At 48.8% G+C, this 14031-nt stretch overlaps 1 long non-coding RNA gene across 1 annotated transcript in view; it reads left to right on the top strand.

Annotated features, from left to right (window-relative positions):
- The window catches only part of LOC146798455 (uncharacterized), a 52650-nt gene extending 38834 nt beyond the window's left edge, over positions 1 to 13816 (top strand). Inside the window, exons 2-3 of the long non-coding RNA XR_014968699.1 lie at positions 11648 to 11730; positions 11916 to 13816. This is a non-coding gene — a long non-coding RNA (uncharacterized LOC146798455). The remainder of the gene's footprint in view (positions 1 to 11647; positions 11731 to 11915) is intronic.
- The last annotated feature ends 215 nt before the right edge of the window (positions 13817 to 14031 follow it).

Genomic DNA, 14031 nt, shown 5'->3' with positions numbered 1-14031 from the left:
GACTATTTGCTGCTGATGATCCTTCTTTGCAGCCCCTCTCTTACAAAAACATCATTCAAGAATTTTATGACTGCTTCAGAATCTGCCCTTGCAATGACTTCCAATTCTGCCCTCTTAGAAAAGTGGTCCCCCAATACAATAATGTACTTACACCACCAGTAGCTTGTACAGGTCCCAGATATCGATTCCTACTGTCCCCCAAGGCATTTTAGGGAAGGCCATAGGTCTCAAGGCTGGATGAAAGTAAATTTGCATCAGAATTACAACATTCTGAACAATTATGCATAAACCGGTCAGTGTCACGTCAACTGCAGGACACCAATATGGCCCTTTAATCCTTTTTGCATTTCACTATACCCAGATGCCCCGCATGACATAAATGCAGAATTGTCTTCCTTAGACTGAAAGGAGGAATAACTTTGCCACCTCTCATTATGAACCCCGCAACTACACTCAACTCACTCTAAACCCCTCAAAATATTGTGTTAAGATATAAGACCACACACACACAAGAGAATTGGGGGTCTAATAACAGACAGCACAAAAGATAAAGAAGAAGGAAATAGGTGTATAAAGCCAATCAACCGGACGTCCTTAGAGCAGAGCGTGGATTACCATCAACCTTCCTCATTCACTGGGGTAGATAGTGAGAGCAGAGATACTCTCTTGATCGTATCTATCATCTGGTATCCAACTTCGGCAGAGGTATGTCTCTTGATCATAGAGACTGCCTCGCTAGTTAGAAGCTCTATTGCTCACTCGGGCTGATGAGTATAAAACAAACAAGACACGTGAAAAACTGTGGCATCCAAACAAAGTAAAAGTGCAGTGCAAGAAGGACAGTGAAATCTAAAAAAGGTTGTGTAGAGAGTACGATGTAATTCAATTCACTCCACACACCTAGATTAAAAAAAGTGTATCAAAGTTATAAGCAGTACCAACTAGTTGCTGCTAAATATGGGTCATATTTAGCAGCAACTAGTCTTGTTTGTTTTATACTCATCAGCCCGAGTGAGCAATAGAGCTTCTAACTAGCGAGGCAGTCTCTATGATCAAGAGACATACCTCTGCCGAAGTTGGATACCAGATGATAGATACGATCAAGAGAGTATCTCTGCTCTCACTATCTACCCCAGTGAATGAGGAAGGTTGATGGTAATCCACGCGCTGCTCTAAGGACGTCCGGTTGATTGGCTTTATACACCTATTTCCTTCTTCTTTATCTTTTGTGCTGTCTGTTATTAGACCCCCAATTCTCTTGTGTGTGTGTAGTCTAGTTATGGGGATTAGAATGTGGGCAGGTCTTTAAATATTCTTCCCTCAGACCCTTTCTCTAAGTAGTATTGTTGAAGATATAAGACCAATCAAAGGAAACCTCTGATGAAAGTAATTCAAAAGAAAACCCACAAGAAAAAAAAAGTTTCATGGATGAAATTTTGCAAATAATACATGTGTGTCAATCATAATATGTCAATTAATTGGAGACAGTGAGACAAGGCTATAGCACTTTATTAACTATAGGAAGAGCAACTCTCCTATTGGATTACCAAATGAATTTAAAGTCCTATATAATAGAAGGAATAAGAGGCTGTTTAAGTGGCTCTAAAAAAGCATGCTCTAAGTGATCACATATGACCTTTCAATACTGAACCATCAAACCTTGAGCTCATAGAGGTAATGACAGAGGAATCTGTATTCACAATAGTCTTTCAAACATCTGTTTAATGCCCCCTAAAGACTTGACCTCATCGAGGACTTGAATAGAACCATGAGACTCACTCAGCTATACCAGGAATGTAGCTGCAGTCAGTACAAGGCTAGATAAAAGGGAATGCTTGCTGTCTGTAAGGACAAGAGATTTCAGAAGGGTCTTAACATATGCAAAAGAATACCTGAAAGCTGGAAAGAAAAGTGGGACAGAAGCTGAGAAAGGAAGCGAGTTGGAACAGACTGTGATCAGTGAACTGGACATGAACTAGAAGCCTGCAAAGGGAACCTAGAGGATAACAAAAGTCCAAAAAGAAGCTTCAAGCTGGGAAATGATAGACAAACTATCATATAATATGGTTTGTATGCTTCCAGGAAAGTGATCTATTTGTGAGATGAAGAAACCTTACAAGAAGGCAAGGGGAAGATTAATCTCACACAGTTCAGAGAGACACTAAGCAGATATTATGGAAAAAGAGCCACAGGCACCAGCCTCGGCACCCTTGGTAGTAATGATATTCTAGATTACAACTCAAAGACAAGAAAGTACAACAAGGAGCAGAACATGGAACACAGAACCAGGACTGGAAACAAGAATAGGAACAAGACTGGAATTAAGATCAGAAACAGCACTGAAGTACATAGGACTATGAATAGTTGGAATCTTCAAACTAGCTAGGACATGACTTGAATATGCGGTCAGAACATGAACATACAACTGAGGGCAAGGAATTTGCAGGAGTTGTGCAGTCAGAAATAAGGATAAGGCAATCACAGGAATAAAGAGGCAGGATAAACAAGAGACAGAAAATAGATACAAAACAACTTGTCATAACAGGAAAGATGGACTTAAGTAACAGTGAAAACAGAAATCAAAGTGTAAGCTTGGGAATGTAGCAGCAGGATCCCAACAGAGCACAAGGATACTCAGTTATGAGCCGATACACTCCGAGCTCACAGGGCTGAAATGAGTGAAAGCTCAGGAGCGGAGCACAGATGCATGGAGAGAGCCAGGTGCAAGGAAAAAAGAGGCGCAAGGAATCGGGTAAACACCAATTTAAGGATGTCTGTACTGAGGCTTGGGAAGGAAAAGACCAAGAAAATCAGGAGGCCAAGACAGGAAACAGGAAAGCCCGGAAATGAGTGTAGATTAGAAACAAGATAGTGAAAAGTCCATAAGAAGATATCAAAGGGTCATGATGGCCATAGGATCCAGGAACAAAGATACTGAACAAAGATCCACCACCAGGGCATGATCTTTTGGTAATATAGGGCACTACAGGGACCATGATACACTGGAATTGTGCTGCAAAAACATGAATTGGAGTGTGATGTGGAGCTATTAATGCAAGGTGTAGAATAGTGTCCTGGAATAAACTGGTGTAAAAGGACGACCCCACATGGCTTTCATGAGCGCCACCTAGTAGGCGGATGGCAGAATCCTGACAGACTATTACTGACAGTTTCATAAAGCTATAACAAAAAACAATCCTTCCACTTCCTGCAATCATGGAATCTGTTCCTACCTGGCATAAGTTCCGATTGGTCTGGGTGTATTAATGTAGTTAGATGTGGGGTCAGTCTCGCGGCCAGGGTTTTGGCTAATATTTTGGCCTCGGCATTGATCAGGGAGATTGGCCTGTAGGATGCGCATTCCGGGGCTGGTTTCCCTGAATTGCGAATGGCCACTATTGTGGCCGTTCTCTGGCCCCGCGGGAGTTCCCCCCTTTCCAAACCGGCCTCGTTCATCGCCAATAGATGGGGTGCAAGTGTTGTTACATGTTGTTTGTACCATTCTATTGGGATACCATTAGGGCCCAACGCCTTCCCCGACTGGAGTTTTCCAATTGCCCATGCTATTTCTTCCAAGGAGAGTTTTGCCTCCAGCAATTGGGATTTTACTTCTGTGTGCTTGGGGAGCCGGATATCACACAAAAAATCCTCCGCCTCTTTTCAGTTATCGTGAAAACGGAGGCACAGACCTGTTCAAAGTGTTGTGCTAGAGTGTCTACTATGTCTTGGGGGCTGGACGTAACATCGCCCGCGGAGGTCTCAAGCTCTGGTATACATCTGTCAGCCTTTTCTCACCTGTCTAGCCAGGCCAGGAGCTTGCCCGCTTTATCACCGACTTCATATAAGGTATGTTGCGTAGCGGAGAGTCGTATTTTCATTTCCTCTCATAAATAATCTTTGTATTCCTGTTTTTTGAGGAGCAGCTGGTGGGCCGTCACTTCTGAAGGATCTTGGTCCTGGGCTTGTTCCAGTTCTCCCACCTCCCGCTCAAGGGCCGCCACCAACTGGACCTTCTCTTTTTTATGTTTTTCTATAAGGGAGATCGCTTGTCCACGGAGTACCATCTTATAGGCCTCCCACAGGACGAGAGGAGAGGAGACTGAGCAGTGTCCACTTTAAATACATGATTATAGGTGCACCTACGACTATTGAATAAATGCCCAAATATTAATAAATCACTATACGAGTACATAAGAATGAAATTCCAGTAGAGGTATTATAACTCAAAATGCACAAGTGTAGGAGTTAGGAGCCTAGCGCTTGACCAAGATGGCCGCGTGAGCCTTGAGCTCCCGCTACCCTCGCGCCCTCCGGCAATCATCCTGTCCTAAATCCTGATTTTCATGCACGGAATCCTGCAGATGAGTCACAGCTGGGGCGATTGACGTTGTCCGGGCCAAGATCGCCCACCGGGGACCGAAGTTGTGCACGGCGGAAGATTGCGGCCTACCTCCGAAGGATGCCAGGGGCTTGCGTTGGCAGGATGCCCGGCCACTAATTGAACAACAGCGGCCTTGGGAGGTGTGAACTGACGGACGGATGTCGCTGCACTTTCACTTTCGCTTTCTCGCCCTTTGTTTGCTCCGGGTTGGGAGTGCGTCATACAGATCCTCTGTTGCCTGGAAGACCTCCACCCGGTCCTGACTGGCTGTTGAAGAACTAGTCGTCCCTGTCTCCTCTACCTGAGTGAGGGACGTTCTCTTGCGATTGACCGTCCTGCTGTCCGAGATGTCGACCAAATCGGAGGCAGACAGGTCGAAGTCTAAGACTACCAGGCGGGGAGCCTAGATCCAATCCAACAATATGGATCGTTATGCCCAGCAGAAGGGGTCGCCTGGTGGATCGGGACAGTCGCTGGAAGCACAGAAGGCTGATTCATCCCCAGCCTCGGAGTTATCCTTGCAGGATATCAAGGGGGCGATAGATGGGATGCAATCTTCGATTGGGCGACAGTTCGAGACCCTGGCGCACAAGGTGGACATGATTTTGGTCGATGTCAACTTGATTCGCGCGGACCTGGGAAAAACCAATGAGCGGGTCAAGTCCCTGGACCTCAAGACTACTGGCCTCGCGGACGATGTCTCGGAACTCCAGGCTGAGGTCCGCAAGCTACGAACCGCGAATGACCTCTCCGCCCGCCGGCTCGAGGACTTTGAAGGTCGGGCCCGGCGCAATAATGTGCGCATTATTGGGGTCCCGGAGACTTCGGAGGAGCTCTCCGTGGACCTCCTCGTTGAGGAATTGGTGGTGAATCATCTTGCACCAAAGGGCCTCGGCAAGTTTTTCGCGGTGGAGCGGGCTCACCGAGTGCCTGGCGGACGGCCTAAGGTGGGAGCCCCCCCGCGGCCGATTGTCGCCCGGATCTTCCACTTTCGAGATCGGGACGCTATCCTGCAAGCATCGAGGGTGACAGGCCCGGTGCCTTTTCAAAATGCCTCTGTGAGCTTTTACCCTGATTTCACCCAGATGGTGCAGAAACAGAGGCAAAGTTTCCTGGGGGTGAAGCGGCGGCTTAGGGATATGGACCTGAAGTATGCCATGCTTTTCCCCGCTAAGCTGCGTGTGGTATATGAGGATCGGACTTTCTTCTTCGAATCGCCGGACATGGCAGGGGACTGGTTGGATGCACTCCCTCGGCGGCAGCCCGGCCGGGACAGCGTGGATGGGGTGGAAGGCGACCGGGATGGACAGAAGTGATACCTTCGATGCTGGCCTGCTTCGATTCAGCCCTGGACAGTGACTCGCACCTTATTGCAGTAATGGGAGGGCGGCGGGGGGAAGATAGGGGCTCTTTCCTCCCTTGGGGTGCTTTTTGTAGATTTGTTTCTGGTAGGGCGACAGGCACACTGCAAGTTGGGGGGGCTTTGTAAGCTGACGCAGGGGTGCAGGGTGGGGGGGGGGGTTTCAGGATGTTGGGGTTGTTGTTTGGGGTTGTTGTTTTTTCTTGCAAGGCGTAGCAATGACTGTCAGAATTGTCCGATTGTGGTACTCTGGGGGGGGGGGGAGGTCTCTTTGTGTTCAGGGATGGGGGATAGGGGCTTAAACGTACTCAGCTGGAATGTTAATGGCTTAGGGGACCGTATAAAACGGGGTATAGTCCTGCAATTTTTTAAACGGACCTTGCCAGATGTGGTCCTCTTGCAGGAGACCCACCTTATAGGGAATATGTGTTATGCACTTAACAGAAAGGGCTACAAATTAATTGCTCACTCGGGGTTTTCCTCGGGATCCAGGGGTGCGGGCATACTTGTCAGAGCTTCCCTACCATTTGAGGTCGACTCCACCATTGCTGATGATAGGGGGCGCTTTGTGGCCGTGTCGGGGAGGTGGGAGGGCAGAACGTTGGTTTTGGTTTCTGTTTATGTCCCTCCTGCCTTGCAGGCCTCCACGTTTGCTGATCTGGGCAAGGCCTTGTTGGAACTCCCCGAAGGGATGCTAGTGGTGGGAGGAGACTTCAATGCGGTTGGTTCTGGAATGCTAGATAGGTACCCGCCCAGAGACACCGGGGGGGCTCAGAAGTGGCTTCCCGACTTTATTGATACTTTTGACCTGGTAGATTGTTGGAGGCTGCGGCACCCCACTCAGCGACAATACACCTTCCATTCCTTGGCCCACGGGAGTCTCTCCCGGATTGATTATCTGCTCACTCTGGCTGCACACGCCTCTTTGGTAACTGAGGTTAGGCACATGGCACGGGGCATATCAGATCATTCACCGGTGTGGGCACGTCTGGACATAGGCCGGGTGGCGGGGGGCAGGGTGGCTCCCATTAACCCCTGGTACTTTCGGGACCCCAAGCTGCGCAGCGCGTTGCTGAAGACAGTTGACCACTATTTTCGAGAAAATCAGGGCTCAGTTGACTCCGCGGTGTCCTTGTGGGAAGCTTCTAAGGCTGTACTGAGAGGAGAAGCCTTGTCCTTGGTAGTGGCCGCCAAGCGGCGGAGAGACGCCGAGGTGATACAAGTGGAGGACGAGATAGTGGCTTTAGAGTTGGCCTTGGAGGGGGATATTGAGACGTCCACGCTGCACAATTTGAGCCTGAAGCAATTGGAGTATAGGGACCTGGTGACTAGTGCCGCCAAGACCCTCCACAGGGAGCAGCAGGGGCGGTTGTATGATGTTGGTGATAAGGCCGGGAAGTTGCTGGCATGGGTGGACAAAAAGGAGCGTGTTAATCGTGTGGTGCCGGAGTTGTTGACGGATGGGGGAGAGGTTGTCACTGATCCCGACGGTATAGTCCGGTGTTTCTCGGACTACTTTCGTACGGTATACGCCTCGGTCTCGGATAGACCGACTGAGGACTCGTGTGATCTTCTGCGTGACATCGCTCTGCCCTGCCTTTCCGCCATAGATAGGGAGGACCTCGATGGTGATATCACTGTAGACGAAGTGGCAGGTGCTATCCGTGCGTTGCGCTCCGGCAAGGCTTCGGGCCCAAATGGTCTGCCGATAGAGCTGTACAAGCTTTGTCCGGATAAGTTGGCTCCTCACTTGACCGCCATGTTCGTGGAGGCGCGGGAGAACGGGTTTCTTCCGCTCGATCAACGGCTGGCGACGATTGTGGTAATACATAAAGACGGAAAGCCCCGGGATAGGTGTGGTTCCTATCGGCCGATCTCGCTCCTCAACGCCGAGCCGAAAATCCTTGCCAAGATTCTCGCGAACCGCCTGGTCCGGGTACTTGGCGACTTGATCCACCCGGATCAGTCGGGCTTTATCCCGCCGAAACACTGCACTAAACCTTAGACGCCTCCATGGAGTGATTGCCAGGACGGGTACGATGCGAGAGCCGGCTATTGTGGCGTCCCTTGACGCCACGATGGCCTTTGACATGGTAGAGTGGGCATACTTGTGGGCGGTGCTGGCCAAATTCGGCTTTGGGCCTGGATTCGTGGGATGGGTGAGGCTGCTCTATGAGGGGCCTCTTGCAAGCGTCGTGGTGAACGGGAAGCGTTGGCACCGTTCGAGCTCGGGAGAGGCACCCGGCAGGGTTGCCCCCTGTCGCCGTTGCTGTTTGCCCTTGCTCTTGAGCCGTTGGCGGCGTGGATACGGTGGCACCCGGATATACGTGGGATTCGCTGGTCGCCTGACCACGAAGACCGTATTTCACTCTACGCCGACGACATTCTGTTATATCTTGCCTCGCCTAAGAAATCTCTGGTAGTGGTTTGTGACGTCTTGACATCTTTCGGTAGAAACTCGGGCCTAGTCATTAATTGGGGGAAGTCACACTTGTATGTCCTGTGTGGGGATGTCCCGCCTGTCCCGCGTAACTGTTCGATCCAGATAGCCCAGCTGGGCTTTTTGTATTTGGGGATCTATATTTCCACCGACCCCATCTTGCGCTACGAGAAGAACTTGCTCCCTCCCTTGGCGCGCCTGCGGCGGGATGTGGCGGGCTGGCGGCGATTGCCGCTCTCCCTCCTTGGCCGCGCTGCACTGTTTAAAATGATGTCCCTTCCCCGTTTCCTCTACGCCCTGCAGAATACTCTTGACCTGGTCCCGGCCAGCTATTTCCGTGAGATCGAAAGCCACCAGCGCGCGCTCTTATGGGACGGGCGTCCGCGTATCGCAGTCGCTAAGTTGACGCTTCCGTGGTACGACGGTGGTATCGCGCTTCCAGACATTCGACGTTATTACTGGGCCACCCAGTTGAGCGCGATTAACCATGGTGTCTATGGTCCGGCGCTGAGCCCTGGCTTCGCCATGGACCGCTGGTTGCTCCGTGGGGGTAATTACCGTATTAAGCGTTGTATTCGAAATCGTCGGACCTCACCCTCACGGGGCCCACCAGAGTGGCCGTCCATGTGTGGAAGGTGGCGACGGACTCGCTGGGCTGGAGGGGTAAGCTTACCCTTGCCACCCCTCTGTTTGACTCCGAGATTCTGGGGAAGCTTTGGCGCACAAAAGGGTTCGAGAAATGGGATTTGATCGGCATATCCAGGGTTGGAGACCTTTTGGTTAAGGGTAAGATAAAGTCGTTCGAGGAGCTGCAGAAGGAATACGAGCTGGGGAGCACCGAGTTCTTCCGTTATGCTCAAGTGCGCCACGCCTTGCGGTCAGTCCTTGTGGAGGGGGAGAAGGTGCCCGAGTCCTCTCCGTTGGAGGATCGGATCCTGGATGGTCACATGCCAGAGAGCACGATTTCGCTCATTTATAAGAAACTTATAAATGTTCGGGCGGATCTTCTCCTAGGGTTGCGCGCTCAATGGACCAGGGACGGCCTTGAACTAGATGATGAGGATTGGCAGTACGCAGTTTCTTCTCCCAAAGAGGTCGCTATCCCCGCACGCCTGCGGCTGGTGCAGCTTAAAATACTCCATAGGGTCTATGTGACGGGGCCCAGGTTGGTCCACATGGGTTTCTTTGAGGAGGGCTTATGTAAGAGAGGCTGTGGTATGGTGGGTACCTTCCTCCATATTATTTGGGAATGCGGTGCGATTATGGAGTTCTGGAGGCAAGTCCACAAGGTGATGGGGGAGGTGACAGGAATTGTTATGCAGCCTGAGGCGCGATGTTGTCTCCTGAATGTCTGGAGTCCTACTGACCACAACGCGGCACAGACTCAGTGGGTGACCCTGGGGAATATGGTAGCCAAGCGCGATATCGCTCGGCTGTGGGGCTCCAATAGGCCGCCCACATTGACAGCGTGGATGGAAAACATGGACTGGAGCATGTTTAGGGAGAAGACAGTGTATTGTGCTCGAGGGCGCCCTCGGAAATGGCACGCTGTGTGGGGGCCATGGAACCAGTACAGAGGGGACATATGCCTCCCCCCCCGACCCGGATCCGCCTGAGGAGCAACTTTCCCCTTAGTCTTTTTCCGGCTTTGGCTTTCCCGCTGATATGTGATTGTTTCTAGAGTCTCTGCCTTTCCCTCCTTTCCCTTACTATAGACCTGTGCCTGTTGGACGTGATGGGGCTCGTCCCCGCTGATGGGAACCTCTCTTGGTGTTTACAGTACCTTTCGCCTTGCTTGTGTTTGGGGTTGTATTTATGTTTATGCAAAATAGAACCTTTGGCTCTCCTGTCATTGATATGTGGACGCAAGCACGTGTTGAATCTCTAAAGCTGCCGTACCTCCGGGTTGTCGGCTGAATAGCTGTGTCACTGATCTAAAATAAAGGTTTTTTAAAAAAAAAAAAAAAAAAAAAAATGCACAAGTGTAAATGTGAATGAGAACTACAATTTGTAACATTATAATGAAAATATTAAAGAACACACCTATTCGAATGACTATTTTTTACAGAGAATATACTCCAACAGTACGTTTGTGCTTCACTTTACATTAATAGGGTTATGGCACACAGTAGATATATTTTGCTAATGCATGTTTGTTTTGCTCTTTGGTGACGAATAGTGGTGGAGCTTAACCCCTTCAGTGCTCATGACGGAGCGGTTCCGTCATGAGACACAGTTGGCGTGTGCTCATGACGGAACCGCTCCGTCATAGCACCCACCCATGGGGAAAGCGCTGGCGCTCCCCCCATGGGCAGCCCAACATTGTGCCACAAAGGGGGATGGCAGCAGAAGAGCTTCCGCTGCCACCCCCGACCCCCTACTCGGTGATCCTGTGACATCAGCGCGCGCCGACCTCGTCAGGAAGCGCTGGATGCCTGGAAACCATTTGTTTCCAGGCGTCCATAGGAAGAAGAGGTGAGTTTTGGGTTCCGGTGGGGACGGGGGGGGGGGGCAGATCCGGTCACATTGAGGCATCGGGGGAGAGGAAAGAGTGTTTCCTCTCCCCGATGTCTCAGTGCAGGGCATTCCTGCTGCACGATCGCGCACAGCGGCATTTCTGGCCCCGGGGGGGGGGGGGGGGGGGGCAGAAAAGCCCATTAGAGCCAGGGAGGTTTTAAAACTTGAAATGGAAGCGACCCCTTGGGCAAGGGTCGCTTCCGGGGGCCATATTTGTTTTAAAAGTATATTCTGCCCCCCCCCCCGGGGGCAGATCGGTCTGTTTATTCGGCCTTTATTCCCCCAGGCGGGGCTTCCTTATGGGCCTAAATAATTTTAAATACTTTTCTGTCCCCCCAGATCGCCTGCATTTTCTGGTGTTTCTGGCCAGTGGGGGGAGGGGGGGGCAGAAAAGCCCACTAGAGCCAGGGATTTAAAAATAAAGAAATTAGAAGCGACCCCTTGGGCAAGGGTCGCTTCCAGGCGGCAGATTTTTTTTTATGTGTGTATTCTGCTGTTTTTGTGGCCTTTTTGCACGGGGGGCAGAAGATCCACTAGGCACCAGGGATTTTGTTTTGTGTGTAATGGAAGCGACATGGTTGCTTCCAAGGGGGAATAATTTGGTAAATTGTTTTTTTGCCCCTCCTGGGGACAGATCTGCCCCTTTTTTGGCCTTCCTGCCCTAGGCGGGAGGGGGGAGGCAGAAACTCCTACTAGGCACCAGGGATTTATTTCTTAAGCAAGGGGGGCACATTTCTGTCTGCTGTTTTCTGCCCCACCTGGGGGACAGATCGGCCTTGCAGACAACCTCAACCGATCCCTTGGGCAAGATCAACCCCCATTTTTCACAGCCCTATTTGAAGGCCCATCGGCAGATTGACTATTTGGGTAGTGACATAGCATGTTAAAATGTTAATTGTTTTATTTCTTGTGCTAATTGTAATGCTTTATTTCTCCCTTTTTGTTTTAGTTCAAGGCTTTTGCTCTTTAGACTGTTCCAGGTTGCGTTTTCGTTACTGGTGGTTCTGCTGTTTGTGTAGTTGCATGTGTTTGGTAAGAGACTCTTTTTTGTACAATGTAATGTAATGTAATGTAAATGAGTAAATGTGTTTTTTGCAATGGTGTAATAATAGCAGTATGTTTGGCTTCTGTGTCTTGAGTGTCAAAAACTTGTTGCATGTGTGCTCGATGTGTATTTTGTTGTCTTGTGAGTAATTGGTATTGTTTTATCTTTCTAGTGGGATATCGTTGGTTTTTGCTGTTTCTCTGCAGAGTAGATGCTGGTGAGTGTAGCTGTCTCTTGCAAGTGCATCGTATTGTCTTTGAATATATAGATCTTTGTGATAAAGGCACACTTTTTTAACTTACTTATTTTGCACAGTGTTGGTTGTTGTTGACTTGTTTGTGCAGTCTCCTTTCTTAGTAAGTATAATGGCTAGCCGCAGGATTACTGCTCAGCAGGTTGTTGGGATGCTTTTTGAGTCTTCCTCTGACCATGGTTCAGAGACTGACTCAGCATCTGAGGCAGAGGAGGGAGGGGAAGATTCAGGCAGTGAGTTTTCTCTCCACATGGAATCATCGGATGATGAAGCTACTGTCAGTGCGGATGAAGCTTCTCTTAGTGCGGATGAAGTTCCTGTTTTAGAGGAGGACATTGATGTGCCGATAGTGCAGCAAGAGGCATCTAGGCTGCAGCCTGGGGCTGCAAGGCTTCCAGTTGGAAGTGATGACCTCTGGGTTGCCCCAGGCATGGTGCAGCCGGCATTGTCAGAATTTACTGGTGTTCCAGGGTGGAGAGTGAATACAGATTTTTTTTGCCAATACATTTTTTTCAGTTGTTTATGGACGATGTGTTTTTGGCAGAGATTGTTGAGCAGACTAATTTGTATGCCGAACAGTTTTTGAGGGACAACAGTGCCAGCCTTAGGCCCCACTCTAAAGCTACCCGGTGGACTCCCACAAATCTGGAAGAGATGAAGAAGTTCTTGGGTTTAACTTTTTTGACGGGCTTGCTAAGGAAGCCATCATTGTCTTCATATTGGTCTACTAGTCCCTTGATGGCAACGGCTATATTTCCGGCAGTCATGAGTCGTGATAGGTATTTGCTTCTGCTTCAGATGCTGCATTTTGTCGATAATGGTTTAGCATTGCCACAAAATCACCCTGAGTGTGACTGTCTTTTTAAGATTCGGCCTGTCATTGATCATTTTGTAGATCGATTTTCTGAGATCTATGCTCCAGGGAAAGAAATAGCAGTGGATGAGTCTTTGGTCTTGTTCAAGGGCTGCTTGATTTTTAGGCAATACATTCCTAGGAAGAGGGTCCGTTGAGCCTCTGAGCAGAGCGAGCAGGAAAGGATGTTGACTTGCAAAATTCAGAAAATCTCCGCTCCCAAAAATCACAAAAATAAAAACACGGAAGAAGGAAACTCAAGCTAGAAAATGTTACATTCATGAATGCTTTTCCTCGGAACCATAGTGAAGCCACCGCAAGTTCATCAGAGTTCATTGTGGCTTTATTCTTCTCCAAGGGCAACTGGCAGCGAGCCTGGAGCTGCTGTCCTCACGGAAACTTTTAATACAGCCAGAGGCCATGGTCAGGTGGTTTCCAACCATGTTCAGCGAGGCCTCTCGTCACATTTCAATCACTCGAGTGCAGGCTGTAAATATCGGCCATCTTGGATTAGGCCAAAACGGACCATCTTAATTAAAAGAAACACAAAACAACGTTACCACATCGTAATGATTATACAGTGTTAATCCCCACTAATACCCTTATGTGTATGTAATTACCTAGCCATCTGCAACACAAAGAAGCATTAAAGCACGTTATCTTAAAAAGCGCAAACACGAAACAAATAGCACTTTAGCCACACATATTTAATTAATTTGCACACCAACCTAGTTCATGTATTAATTTAGGCAACATAAATGCATTCCCACGTGTAGTTCTCTCATTAGTAATGTTGATTAATCAAGAACAGAATTAGTAATTAATGATTAATTATCAGTAATTTTAATTATGACATATAAACAAAACTGGAGTTTAAATCTCAATAAATTTTCAATAGAAAACTCTGCTCCAGCAATCCCCCCTTTGGTGATATATTATCACCTCAAAAACCAACCCAAAAAAAAAATGTAGTCCCATTTCTTAGGAGAAATTCAAATGTCTTTTCGTTTACAAACAACATAAACATGTTACACACCAGTCTCTCTTTCATCATCCCTTTTCGACTCCAAATAAACAGTCTCCCTCAATTCCTCTAATTCTATTTCTTGTGGGTCTCTCCTTGACCTCTTTCGTTTCTTTTCAGTATTTCCTCTAATTATTCTCTTTTTCCCTCCCCTGTTT

Source organism: Triturus cristatus, chromosome 9 (assembly GCF_964204655.1).
Source record: "Triturus cristatus chromosome 9, aTriCri1.1, whole genome shotgun sequence".
Classification (NCBI taxonomy): domain Eukaryota; kingdom Metazoa; phylum Chordata; class Amphibia; order Caudata; family Salamandridae; genus Triturus; species Triturus cristatus.
This window is presented reverse-complemented; position numbering and strand designations above follow the sequence as displayed.